We start from the raw sequence: 12,080 nt of genomic DNA on the forward strand, positions 1-12,080 counted from the left end.
CAAGATAATGTAGGAGAAAATGCAGGTGAACTTGGGTATGGCTATGATTTTGATCCAACACCAGGGCACAATCCATGAAAGAAATAACTGATACACTGGACTCCATTAAAATTTTCTGTTCTGCAAACAGCAATGTCAAGAGAATAAGAAGACAAAGCACAGAGTTGGAGAAAATATTTACAAAAGAACCATCTAATAAAGAACTGTTATCCAGAATCTATATAGGGAGCGGAGGGACGGCCGTCGGAGCCGCCGAGGCCAAGTGCTGCCTGGCTGGGCCTACAAAGGGGATGTCAGGCCTCCAAAAGGAGCGCAGTGGAAGCGAGGGCCTCCCTGAGCCGCTGCTGTGACGGCCAGTGAGCGAGCCGCGGAGGATGTCCACCACCAGGACGGTCGCGCCCGCGGGGATCCCGGGGAACCCGCGGGAGGTCTCCAACCCCGCCAAGCCTGGCCGCAAGACCAAGCAGCTGCAGTACGCGCAGAACGTGGTGGTAAAGACGCCCTGGAATCACCAGCTCGCCTGGCCCTTCTACCAGCCCGTGGATGCAATCAAGCTAAACTTGCCCGATTACCATAAAATCATAAACACCCGATGGCTATGGGGACTATTCAGAAGAGACTAGAAAATAATTATTACTGGAGCGCCGGCGAATGTATGCAGGACTTCCACACCATGTTTACAAATTGTTACATTTACAACAAGCCCACAGATGACACAGTGCTAACGGCCCAAGCCTTAGAGAAAATTTTTCTGCAGAGAGTGGCCCAGGTGCCCCAGGACGAAGTTGAATTATTACCCCCTGCTCCGAAGGGCAAAGGCCGGAACGCGGCGCAGGAACCCGGAGTGCAGGTGGGCAGCAAGTGGTGGCCGTGTCCTCTGTCTCCCCAGCAACCCCCTTCCAGAGCGTCCCCCCACTGTCTCCAGACGCCTGTCATTGCTGCCCCCCTCTGCCAACCATTACCGCAAACATCACGTCGGTTCCTGCGCCCCCGCCGCCGCCCCACCCCCTCCCTCGACGCCCATCATCCATCCCTGTGGTCCCTCCCACAGCGCCTGTCGTCAAGGAAAAGGGTGCAAAGCGGAAAGCAGCCACCACGACGCCCACTCCATCCGCGAGCCGGAGCGAATCGCCGCCGCCATCGTCAGACCCCAAGCAGGCCGAGGTGGGGGCTCGGCGAGAGAGTGGGGGCCGCCCCATCGCACCGCCCTGGAAGGGTCTAGAGGACGGCGAGGTGCCTCAGCATGCGGGCCGGAAGGGCGAGCTGCCGAGCACTCGCGGCACTGTGACAGCGTCCTCGAGGACAGGCCGTGCAAGAAGCGTGCGGCCTGCGCCTGGCCCTTCTCCAGCCGGTGGACGCCGAGGCCCTGGAGCTGCACGACTACCACGACGTCACCGAGCACCCGATGGACCTCAGCACTGTCAAGAAGACGGACAGTCGCGAGTGCCCAGACGCGCAGGGCTTCGCTGCTGACACCCGGTTCATGTTCTCCAGCTGTTACCAGTACAACCCCCAGGCCACAAGGTGGTGGCCGTGGCCAGGAAGCTGCGGCCGTGTTCGAGGTGCGGTTTGCTAAGATGCCGGCTGAGCCCGCAGCCCCCGTGCTGAGCAGGGGCACCGAGAGCAGCCGCAGCAGCGAGGAGAGCTCGGAGGAGGAGGAGGAGGAGGAGGAGGAGGAGGAGGAGGAGGAGGAGGAGGAGGAGGAGGAGGAGGAGGAAGAGGAGGAGGAGGAGGAGGAGGAGGAGGAGGAGGAGGAGGAGGAGGAGGAGGAGGAGCGGGCCCGGCTGGCGGAGCTGCAGGAGCAGCTGAAGGCTGTGCACGAGCAGCTCGCCGCCCTGTCGCGGGCCCGGGAACAAGCCAGAGAGGAAGAAGGAGCCGAAGGGAAAGGAGGAGAAGGAGGAGGACGCGGACGAAGACGAGGACACGGAGAGGCACAAGGCCAAGTCTGAGGACGAGAAGGCCAAGGGGGCCCCGCCGCCAAGCAGGCCCAACCGAAGAGGGCTCCCGCCGAGAAGGCCGGCAGCGCAGCCAGGCCAGCAGGCAGCCGAAGCAGGGCGGCAAGCAGGCATCGGCCTCGACGACCCGGAGAGGAGGAGCAAGGCCTGCCCGTGAGCTAGGCCGAGGGCGCCAGCTCAGCCTAGACCACCCGGCTGCCCGGGGACACGGGGCTGCGGGGTCCACTTCATCCAGTCCCGGAGCCCTCGCTCAGGGACCCAGGCCTGAGCAGAGAGAGATTGACTTTGAGCCTCTGAAACCCACCACTGTGCGGGAGCAAGTGTTGTTGACAGGAAAAGCAAAGGGAGCCTTTCTCCACGAGCGGGAAGAAGCAGGCGGCCAAGTCCAAGGAGGAGTTAGCTCAGGAAAGGAAGGAGTCGGAGACGCGCGCCAGGACGTCCGTGGGCAGCTGAACAACAACGAGAAGCCTGCCAAGGAGGAGGAAAGCGGGCTCTGCGCCCTCGGGAGGGCCGCCCGGCTCAGCAGCAGCAGCTCCTCGGTCCGGGAGCAGCAGTTCGGCGGATCCAGCTCCACTGCAGCGACTCAGACTGAGCGCTGGACTCGCACATCAGGACAAAACCAGCGAAGTCGCACCCGCCGGAACTCTGCAGTGTCCCTTGCTCTGGTTGATCTGCTGCTCTGGTTCCGCGCCTGCAGGTTTTCTTTAAAACTCAGTGTTACGGAATCCAGGGATCCCGGGTGGCGCAGCGGTTTGGCGCCTGCCTCTGGCCCAGGGCGCGATCCTGGAGCCCCGGGATCGAGTCCCACGTCGGGCTCCCGGTGCATGGAGCCTGCTTCTCCCTCTGCCTGTGTCTCTGCCTCTCTCTCTCTCTCTCTCTCTCTGTGACTATCATAAATAAATAAAAATTAAAAAAGATAAATAAACTCAGTGTTATGGAATCTTCCAGTTTTGGCTTTAATAGGTCTAAGATCTTTCTCGTGTGTATGTGAGGCTTTATGAGAAGGTGTGAACCCGCATAAAGCCTTCCCTTCCTTACTGAGTTGAGTTGCTTGGAGACGGCAACTTCAAACGCTGACCTGATGACCGTAGAAAACCATGTCAGATGTGATCTGAAGTTTCTTGCAAAGCCCCTTTCTTATGCCCAAGCTGGTCTGTAGCTCCAGAAAGCATTGTTTGAAAGGAAGTTTCTCTGAGATGGTACTGCACCGAAGGCTGTCAGCTTTGCAAACAGGCGATGTCTCTGTCCCCCCAGCTCAGCCCCGCGGCTGGGGTCACCTCTTGCTGCAGGGTGGGGGGACTGTGGAGGTGCTGCGGGCTCCAGTCCGGGCTTCTGCAGGGGTGGGGAGAGGCGGGTGGGCACCGAGGGAGGGGCCTCGGGAGCTCCTGGGAGGGAACACGGGGGCGCGTGTGCCACGCGCAGCTTTCCATACACTGAAACTTTTACCTCAACTGAAAAAAAAAAGATAAAAAAACAAAACTAAACTAAAGGAGACTTTTTTGTAAGGTTCAGCAATTTTCTACGAAAATCTAATGTAAATTTCACTATCTACATGGTAAAGTTCTGCAAGGCAAGGAGACATGGGCTGCTAAGGAAACTTGGTGTTGACTAGGGGAGGATCATTGTCTCTTCTTATACTTTTCATACACACTGCTAGTATGAAAATAGAAACAAAATGGACCAGAGCGATACTTACGGGAGAAAAGAAAAAGACTTGAGAAGTTCTGACATACAAGCAAAAACAAAAACAAAAAATGCCCCTTATAGTTCTAATTTATAACTTTTAGAGTGAAGAACAATGATCTTGCAGAAAAATAAAATCCAAAGGAGCTCAAAGAAAAGGCACAGGAAAAAAAACTACTCTCTCCATAGACATCCTTGATAATGTAACTTATTGAAATTTAATCTTGAATAATCATAGAAAAATACTTTCTTATTAAATATGGATCTTATTCTCAATAGAATTTTCAAATAAGAAAAATCTTTTATTTTTTGTCTTGACTCCATAGTATATACTTTATGTTTTATTATTTATTTCTACTGACCTGAATTTCTCTAATCCAGCAACATAATTATCTACAGCAAAGATTCTTCAAAATACCATGGGTTATTTACCAGATTTTACTTGTCTACAAAAAATATATATTTTCCCCCAGTCAGTGATCAGTGACTCCATAAATGGGAAGGAATGGACTTTTTCTCCATTTCTTGGTTTTATGTCACAGTAACGATGAAACTTTTACCTCAACAACTTCTCATTCCAGTCTTTTACAATCACTTCTGTCGAGGGACTGTGTTTGTTCACTGCCAAACAGTGTCTAAATTATAACTTGAGGACAATATGAAGATGACAATAAAAATCCAGTTTACTAAGAAGAAAACAACTAGATACCCTTCTTTCTACAAGGACTTATTTATGAATATGCACTTAATAAAAAATAAGATGCTCGATAATTAACAAATTTAGGTTTATTCTGCAGTTAGGTTTATAGAAAAGAGCATAAACTGGAAAATAGTCGCTTCATTCCCCATCTTCTATTTTAGGAAGACTTTAAATCTATAATGAAGTTTAAAAATGCCAAATCTCACACACAAAAAAAAAACACTTTCTTGAAACATTTTTTTCACAATATATGCAGAAAAAGCACAGCCCTAAATAGAAGACCAAGATGTGCACACACACACACACACACACACAAATCCACATGCTCAATATATTCACAGCAAAAAAACATAAGGGGTGGGCAATTCAGGCTTTCTCCCAAAGCATACATGGGATGAAAGAAATTCCTAAATCTCAATGCAGAATAGAACAATTACTACCAGAGGGTAATGAATTAATGAAAACATGAATACAGTTACTACTGGAACTGGCTTCCGAAGCACCAACACACAAACTCATTCAAGACTCTCTTTTAGATCTCAGCTACAGAAATGCCAACCAACATTCCTATATTTAGCAGATATAGTAGTTTGAGGAAAAGCTACAATTAGTATTTTTAGCTTGAAAATGAATATCAGGGATCCCTGGATGGCGCAGCGGTTTGGCACCTGCCTTTGGCCCAGGGCGCGGTCCTGGAGACCCGGGATCGAATCCCACGTCGGGCTCCTGGTGCATGGAGCCTGCTTCTCCATCTGCCTGTGTCTCTGCCCCCCTCTCTCTCTCTCTCTCTCTTTCTCTCTCTCTGTGACTATCATAAATAAATAAAAAAAATTAAAAAAAAGAAAATGAACATCATAAAAATAATAAATCACTCCTTTTTCCTATATTGCTCCACCTGTCTTTGCTTAGCCTTTACTGAATCCAAATGCTAAGTATTGACTTATGTGGTTTTCCTGTGAACAGATAAAGTAGAAAATGAGAAATAGTTTAGATCTCAAAAAAAAAGCACATGACTCAAAAGTTTGCAGGCAGAAATAAATTACAGTGATCAAAAATATTGTTTGGGAATATTAAAATATCTTTACTGTGTACAGAGTTGTTTATGAAAACTTTGGCTTTCTCATCTACATTATACCATGGAGAATAGAACAAAATAATGTAAAAATGTCCTGTTTACACAACGTAGACTTGAGAAAATGCACCACTGGTGCTACTTGATGTATGAAATCTTCATTTTCCAGTATATGGGTTATTTTCTGGGACTAAATCAAGCTCAGTGTATTTTAGTCTGAGAAAGCTAATATGTTTTCACAAAAATAGAAACTTCTGAAGAGTATCTTCATGACCATGAGAGGATTAAAAGCAAATTTCAAAATGCACTTTAAGCACAGACAAACTAGAACATTTCTATTTTGTTGCTTTGACTGTTTTTTTTTAACACAGTGACCCTTAAGGGAAAAAAATGGGTGGGGGGCAAGGTGGCAGGAAGATAGGCTTCATAAAATACACTTAGGTTGAATAAAGTAGTTGTAGTTTAGTATTTTAAATAAGGAAACATTCAATTAAATAATCAAGATTCTCAATAATCTGCAAATTGCTATAACCTCTAGTTTTGAAATCCCCAATTTTTGAAAAAAATTCTTTTTTCATGCCAAAATTGTGTTTAAAACATATGTTTGGTATTCTCTTTCCTAAAAAGTTTGGAGATATTTTAGAAGCACCCCAAAACCTAAATCCATGGCAAATTTAATAACTCTTTGGAGGTAAGTAATAGTCTCATCTAAAAGAAAGAGAAATCGAGTTGGGTTACAGATGCTTACAAAAATGAGAAAATTAGGATAAATTTCATTAAAAATATTAAATATCTGAAATTCTAGATTGCCAGTATTCCTTTTAAGGAGGATTTATGTTTATGAATAGAAATCCTCAGGGTGGTATTGTGTTTTTCTCCTCATAGGAAACGCCTGTTTTGTCAAGCAATTAAGGTTCTCTGTGGAGAAACTGATATGTCAGTCAGTCCACCACCAGACTCTCAGCCTAAAATCCATGGGCTTCTCTCCCTTTGCTGCAAAACAAAGACCCCTACTCTTATTCTCCTGAACTCTTTGTCTTTTCCTCAACTCAAGTGTCAGAATTTTTAACACATAGATTCATAAAAATGGGGTAAAAAAAAACAATTTCTATAAATAAAACAGATCCACAGTATAACATTACCTCTGCCAAAAAATCAGACAAAGAAATAAAAATAAATACTCTAGAAATTTGGAGCTCATTTGCTAATTTTCTAACTCAATTCACTATGATCGTGGGTCCATAGCCAAATCATGGTCTCCTATCCTCTTTTCAACTATCTTATTAAATGTAATGTGATTAAATAAATAATTACTAAAGGGAAAGGATATTCTTTTTATTTAAAAAAAGAACATGAAGAATCACATCACCAAGATGGCAACATAGGATATTCCTGACTTCACTCCCCTCCCAAAACAAATGAACAACTATTCAAGAGCAAGACAACATTGAAAGAACCCTAGAACATGATGGTGAGGTACTCCCCACACCTCAGAGGCCAAGACAAACTGCATAGGAAGAGAAGGGGCCACACGCTGGCTGCACTTCCTCCCCCAAATCCAGGCCATTTCAGCACCAACCTGAGGTCTCAACTGAGCCTCCAATTCTTCCAGTGGGAAAAGAGAGCACAGGGGGGAATAGCCAGCCCCCCAACTCAGCACTGTGGCTGCTTTGTTTGAACCCCTACTCTGATCTCATGCCTACACAGGGATTGCTGGAAAACTATAAGGTTCAAACACTGGGATTCTAACTGTGACAAAGAATAGGAGAGAGGCTTGCAAACAACTAGCATACGACCTTGGCCGACCAAGTTCATACTTGCAGTGTCCAAGTAATAATACCAACCAGCGGCTTTCCTCATTATCAGAACCAAGATGGATATATACTCTGACCAGGGAATTAGCAGAATATAGATCTTATTTATTCTGATCAAATGAATACTGTTGACCATAGAGCCAAGTTTGCCTAAGCCCAGGAAGGGAACTGAATCACAGCTCCCTTCCTCGACTGTGGAGAGTATCTTCTAGTCCAATTTGACAAGGAGGGCTGGAGAAACTCCTGAAAGCTTTGTGACCCAATAGCAGTCAAGCTGAGAAGCTGGTAGAATTGAAGTTGCACAGCGGCCCTGTTTGGTCAGGGAACTTGGGGAATGGATCAGCCTGAGTTGAAACAACAAACAAAGAACAATAGCAGCTTTAACTGCTTCTCCCACTGCACCCAGACAGGGAATCTAATTCATAACCCTGCTCATTGTTGAATGCCATCAGTCTATCCAACCAGAGAATCTAACCAAAGCACAAGGAAAGCTCTGTAGCCCATCCAACAGCCCTACCTACAGTGGCATTTGAACAAAGAGCATAGCCTGTGGCTTCCCCAGTCTGCAGAGCAAAACCAGTGGCCTCACCTGACCAAGCAACTCAGTGCAGACACTACACTGATTCGGGTCCACCAACAATGAGCTATACAGACCCTGGTTCTATCTGCTGTTGTGCTAGGGAAGGGAAACTAATTCATAGTCTTATCTACTGCTGAATATAGTAGCCAGTCCAGACCATCGATGAAGCCTAACCAGATTAGGAGAGAATCCAAGCAATTGTAGAGAAGCCAGGCAACTGCAAAGCCCAATCTATAGCTTTTCTTAGGGAGGGAACCAAGCTGGCAGTCCTATACAACTCTCTCAGTCACTGGAACATCTCCTATCCCTGACCTTAAAGTATGAAGCATGGCCCCATCCAAGAAAAGACCACAATAGCAGACCCCATTTGCCCAAAGAAATTACCAGCAAATGCCCAGAAACTGAAACTGAGCTGAATGGTGAAGAAGTGTCTCTGCCAAAGCAAACTTGTCAAGTATGGAATTGGAGCCCAATTACTTAAATGCACAGATTCCAACATCAGGAATCAAAGATCACAAAAAAAAAAAAAAATCAGGTAAATAGGACACCACCAAAATAAACTCATAAAGATCCAAAAGCTAAACCTTAATAAATGGAGATCTAGGAACTGTCAGAAAGAATTCAAAGTGAACCACCTTTAGGAAGTTAGTGAACTACAAAACACACAAACACAGACACACACAGAAAAGCAAATGAAATTAGGAAAATAATGAATAATAAAAATGAGAACTTTGAAAGAGCAACCATCAAAAACAATCCAAATATAATTCTTAGATTTGAAAAATAAGTAAACTGAAGAATTCAACAGAAAATGTCAAAAGTAGACTCAACCATGCAGAAGAGGGAATCAGTAACTTGAAAGAGAAGTCATGGAAAATAATCTAGAGGAGCAAAATGAAAAAAGAATGACAGAGTGAAAAATCCTACGGGAATTATAAATCACAATCAAAAGGAATGACATTTGCATTATAGGAATTTCCTGAAGGAGACAAGAAAGGGAGAAAGACCAGTAATGGCTGAAATGTCCCCTAATCTAGGGGAAAAAAATGAACATCCAGATTCATCAGGTCCAGAGGACCTCAAATAGGATGAACCTGAATAGGGCTACACTGAGACACATTATAGTCAACTGCCAAAAGTCAAAGACAAAGAAAGAATTTTAAGAGCAGTGCAGGAAAAAGTTACACACAAGGGAACACCCAAAAGATTATTAACACATTTCTCACAAAAACATTTTAGTCAAAAATCAAAACAAAACATTTTAATCAAGGAATGGGATGACATACTCAAACTATTGGAGGAAAATAACTGTCAACCAAGTATTCTATATTGGCTAAACTGTCCCTTGAAACAAAGCAAGGATAAAGACTTCCCTGAGCAAATAACCAGTAAAGGAGTTCCTTATCACTATATCTACCTTACAAAAGATGCTAATGGAAGTTCTTTAAGTAAAGGAACAATAATTATCACAAAAACATAAAAAGATAGCAAAAATCTCAGTGGTAATGGTAAACATACAGTCATATATTCTGCAATATGGTAACAGGGATAGTTAATTCACTTAAAACTCTAGCTGAAGTTTAAAAAATGTACTAAAAATAACTATGTTAATCTGTTATTACACAATGTAAAAGCGATAACCAAAAAGGAGGAGAGGGAGTAAAAGTGTAAAGGTTATCAATTTTATCAAAGTTGTATCAGTTTAAAATGAGATGTTATAAGTTTAAGATATTATATGTAAGCCTCATTGTAATTACTAGGAAAATCCTTTAGTAATTACATAAAACATAGATAGGGACTCAAAGCACAATGATACCAAAAGATATCAAAACACACCCTAAAAAAGTAACAGGTTTAAATAAGAAATAATGGGTGTACAAAATAACCAGAGAATAATGAACAAAATGGCAATAGTAAATCCTTATCTATAAATAATTACTTTAGTTGTAAACAGATTTCTTCAATTAAAAGCCACAAAATGGCTAAATGGATTAAAAACCATACCCAACATTATGGTGCCTAAAAAAGACTCACTTTACCCTCAAAGACACACAGAATAAAGCGATGAAAAAAGACGTTTCAAGCAAATGGCACTAAATTACTGGCACTAAATTTACTTACATTACATGTATTATAAAAATGATATGAGATAAAGAAGGTTATTATATAATGAGAAAATGACCAATGCTTTAATAAGATAATAACTATTGTAAATATTTTGTGCATAACGTTGGAATACCTGAATATATATAAGGCAGAAACTGACAAAGCTCAGAGGAGAAATCAACAGTAATGCAATGGATAGATCATCCAGAGAACCAATCAGGAAACAGTATACCTAAAAAACATTACAGACCAAACAGACCTAACACATACATAGAACATTCTCTTCAACAATGGCAAGAACAGATATTTTATCAAGCAGGCAGGGAATACTTTTTAGAACAGACCGTAAACTTTACCACAAAACAAGTCTTAGCAAACTCAGGAAGACTGAAATTACACCAAATATCTTTTTTGACTACAGTGCATGAAATTAAAAATCAATCCCAACAGGAAAGCTGGAAAACTCATGACCATATGCAAATTAAATAACACTCTCCTTAAAACCATTTGATCAATTGATAGTTAAAGGAGAAATAGGAAAGGTTTTTTTAGTTTTTATTTTTTGAGACAAACAAAAATGAAAGTACAACATACCAGAACTTGTGGGCTATAATAAAAGCAATTCTAATTGGAAGTTCACAGCAATAAACATCTACATTAAGAAGCAAAAAAGATCCTAAATAAGTAACCTAAGTCTCTAAGCCTTAAGGAACCAGAAAAAGTGGAACTGAGTCCAAAATTAGAAGAAATAAAAATGAAAGTAAACATAAATGAAATAGAGAATAGAAAAAACAATAGAAAGGAATAGCCAAAGTGGGAGCTGGTTCTTTGAAAAGATAAATAAACCCTTAGGCAAACCCTTACGTACACTAACAAAGAAAAGGCAAAGGACCCAAATCAATAAAATTATAAATGTAAAAAAGCACATTACAAGTGATACTACAGAAATACAAAGATCTTAACAATATACCAATATACTACACAACATAGAATAAATGAAAAAAATTATCTGAAATGTACAACTTACCAAGAATGAATCAGGAAAAATTAGAAAATGCAACTAGACCATCTACTAGTTAGATGATTGAATAAGTAAACAAAAATGCCCCAAGGGGGAATAAACATTGTTAAAATGACCACAGGACGCAAAGCAATCTACAGATTTAATAAAATCTCCATCTACCAACAGCACTTTTCACAGACCTACATAATCCTAAAATTTGTATGGACCCACAAAAAACCCCAAAGAGCCAAAGCAATCTTGAAAAGAAAAACAGAACTAGAAGTAGCACAATCCCAGATTTCCAGTTATATTGCAAAGCTGTAGTAATGAAAATCATATAGTACTGGCACAAAAATAGGCACATGGATCAAGAACAGAACAGAGGGCCCAGAAATAAGCCTGCAGTTATTAGGTTAATTAATCTACAACAAAGGAGGCAGGAATATGCAATGGGAAAACGTCTCTTAACTAAAAGGTTCTGGGGAAACTGGACATTGAGAGCTTGTTTGGAGGTTCTACCAGGGGAGCGCAGCTACTCGTATACCCTTGACCGAAGAACGGTCCTCCTCTATGGGGATGGTCGTCGTCTTCCACCGAGCACGCAGCTTCGGGAGGGACGCACATGGAGCAGTGAGAGAGGAAGGGGACACCCGCCTAGCCAGCCAGATCAGCCGAATCAACCCTGGTGATCAATGGGGTGACAGGTGTCGCAGCCAGATCGCCCTCCACATCCAACAGCTACAAGCAAATGAATGAAGTTGGACCTACACCATACACAAAAATAAACTCACAATGGATTAAGGACCTAATTGGGAGACTTGAAACCATAAAAATCCCAGAAGACAACATATCTGATATCAGCCACAGAAACATTTTTCTAGATATGTCTCTAAAGCAAGAGAAATAAGAACAAAAATAATTATTGCAACTACATCAAAATAAAAACTTGTGCATAGCAAAGGAAACCACCAAGAAAAGACAACCTACTGAATGAGAGAAGATATTTACAAATGACATATCTGATAAGGGATATCCAAAATATATAAAGAACTTCTACACTGAATGCCAAAAAAACCAATCCAATTTAAAAATGGGCAGAAGACATGAACAAACATTTCTCCAAAGATGATATGCAGATGGCCCACAGACACATGAAAAGATGCTCAA

The 12,080-nt window shown here is 42.7% G+C and overlaps 1 pseudogene; it reads left to right on the top strand.

Moving 5' to 3' along the window:
* Positions 1–374: 374 nt before the first annotated feature.
* LOC119868858 lies at positions 375–11,669 on the top strand (annotated as a pseudogene).
* The last annotated feature ends 411 nt before the right edge of the window (positions 11,670–12,080 follow it).

The sequence above is a fragment of the Canis lupus genome, unplaced genomic scaffold (genome assembly GCF_011100685.1).
Source record: "Canis lupus familiaris isolate Mischka breed German Shepherd unplaced genomic scaffold, alternate assembly UU_Cfam_GSD_1.0 chrUn_S2034H2233, whole genome shotgun sequence".
NCBI lineage: Eukaryota > Metazoa > Chordata > Mammalia > Carnivora > Canidae > Canis > Canis lupus.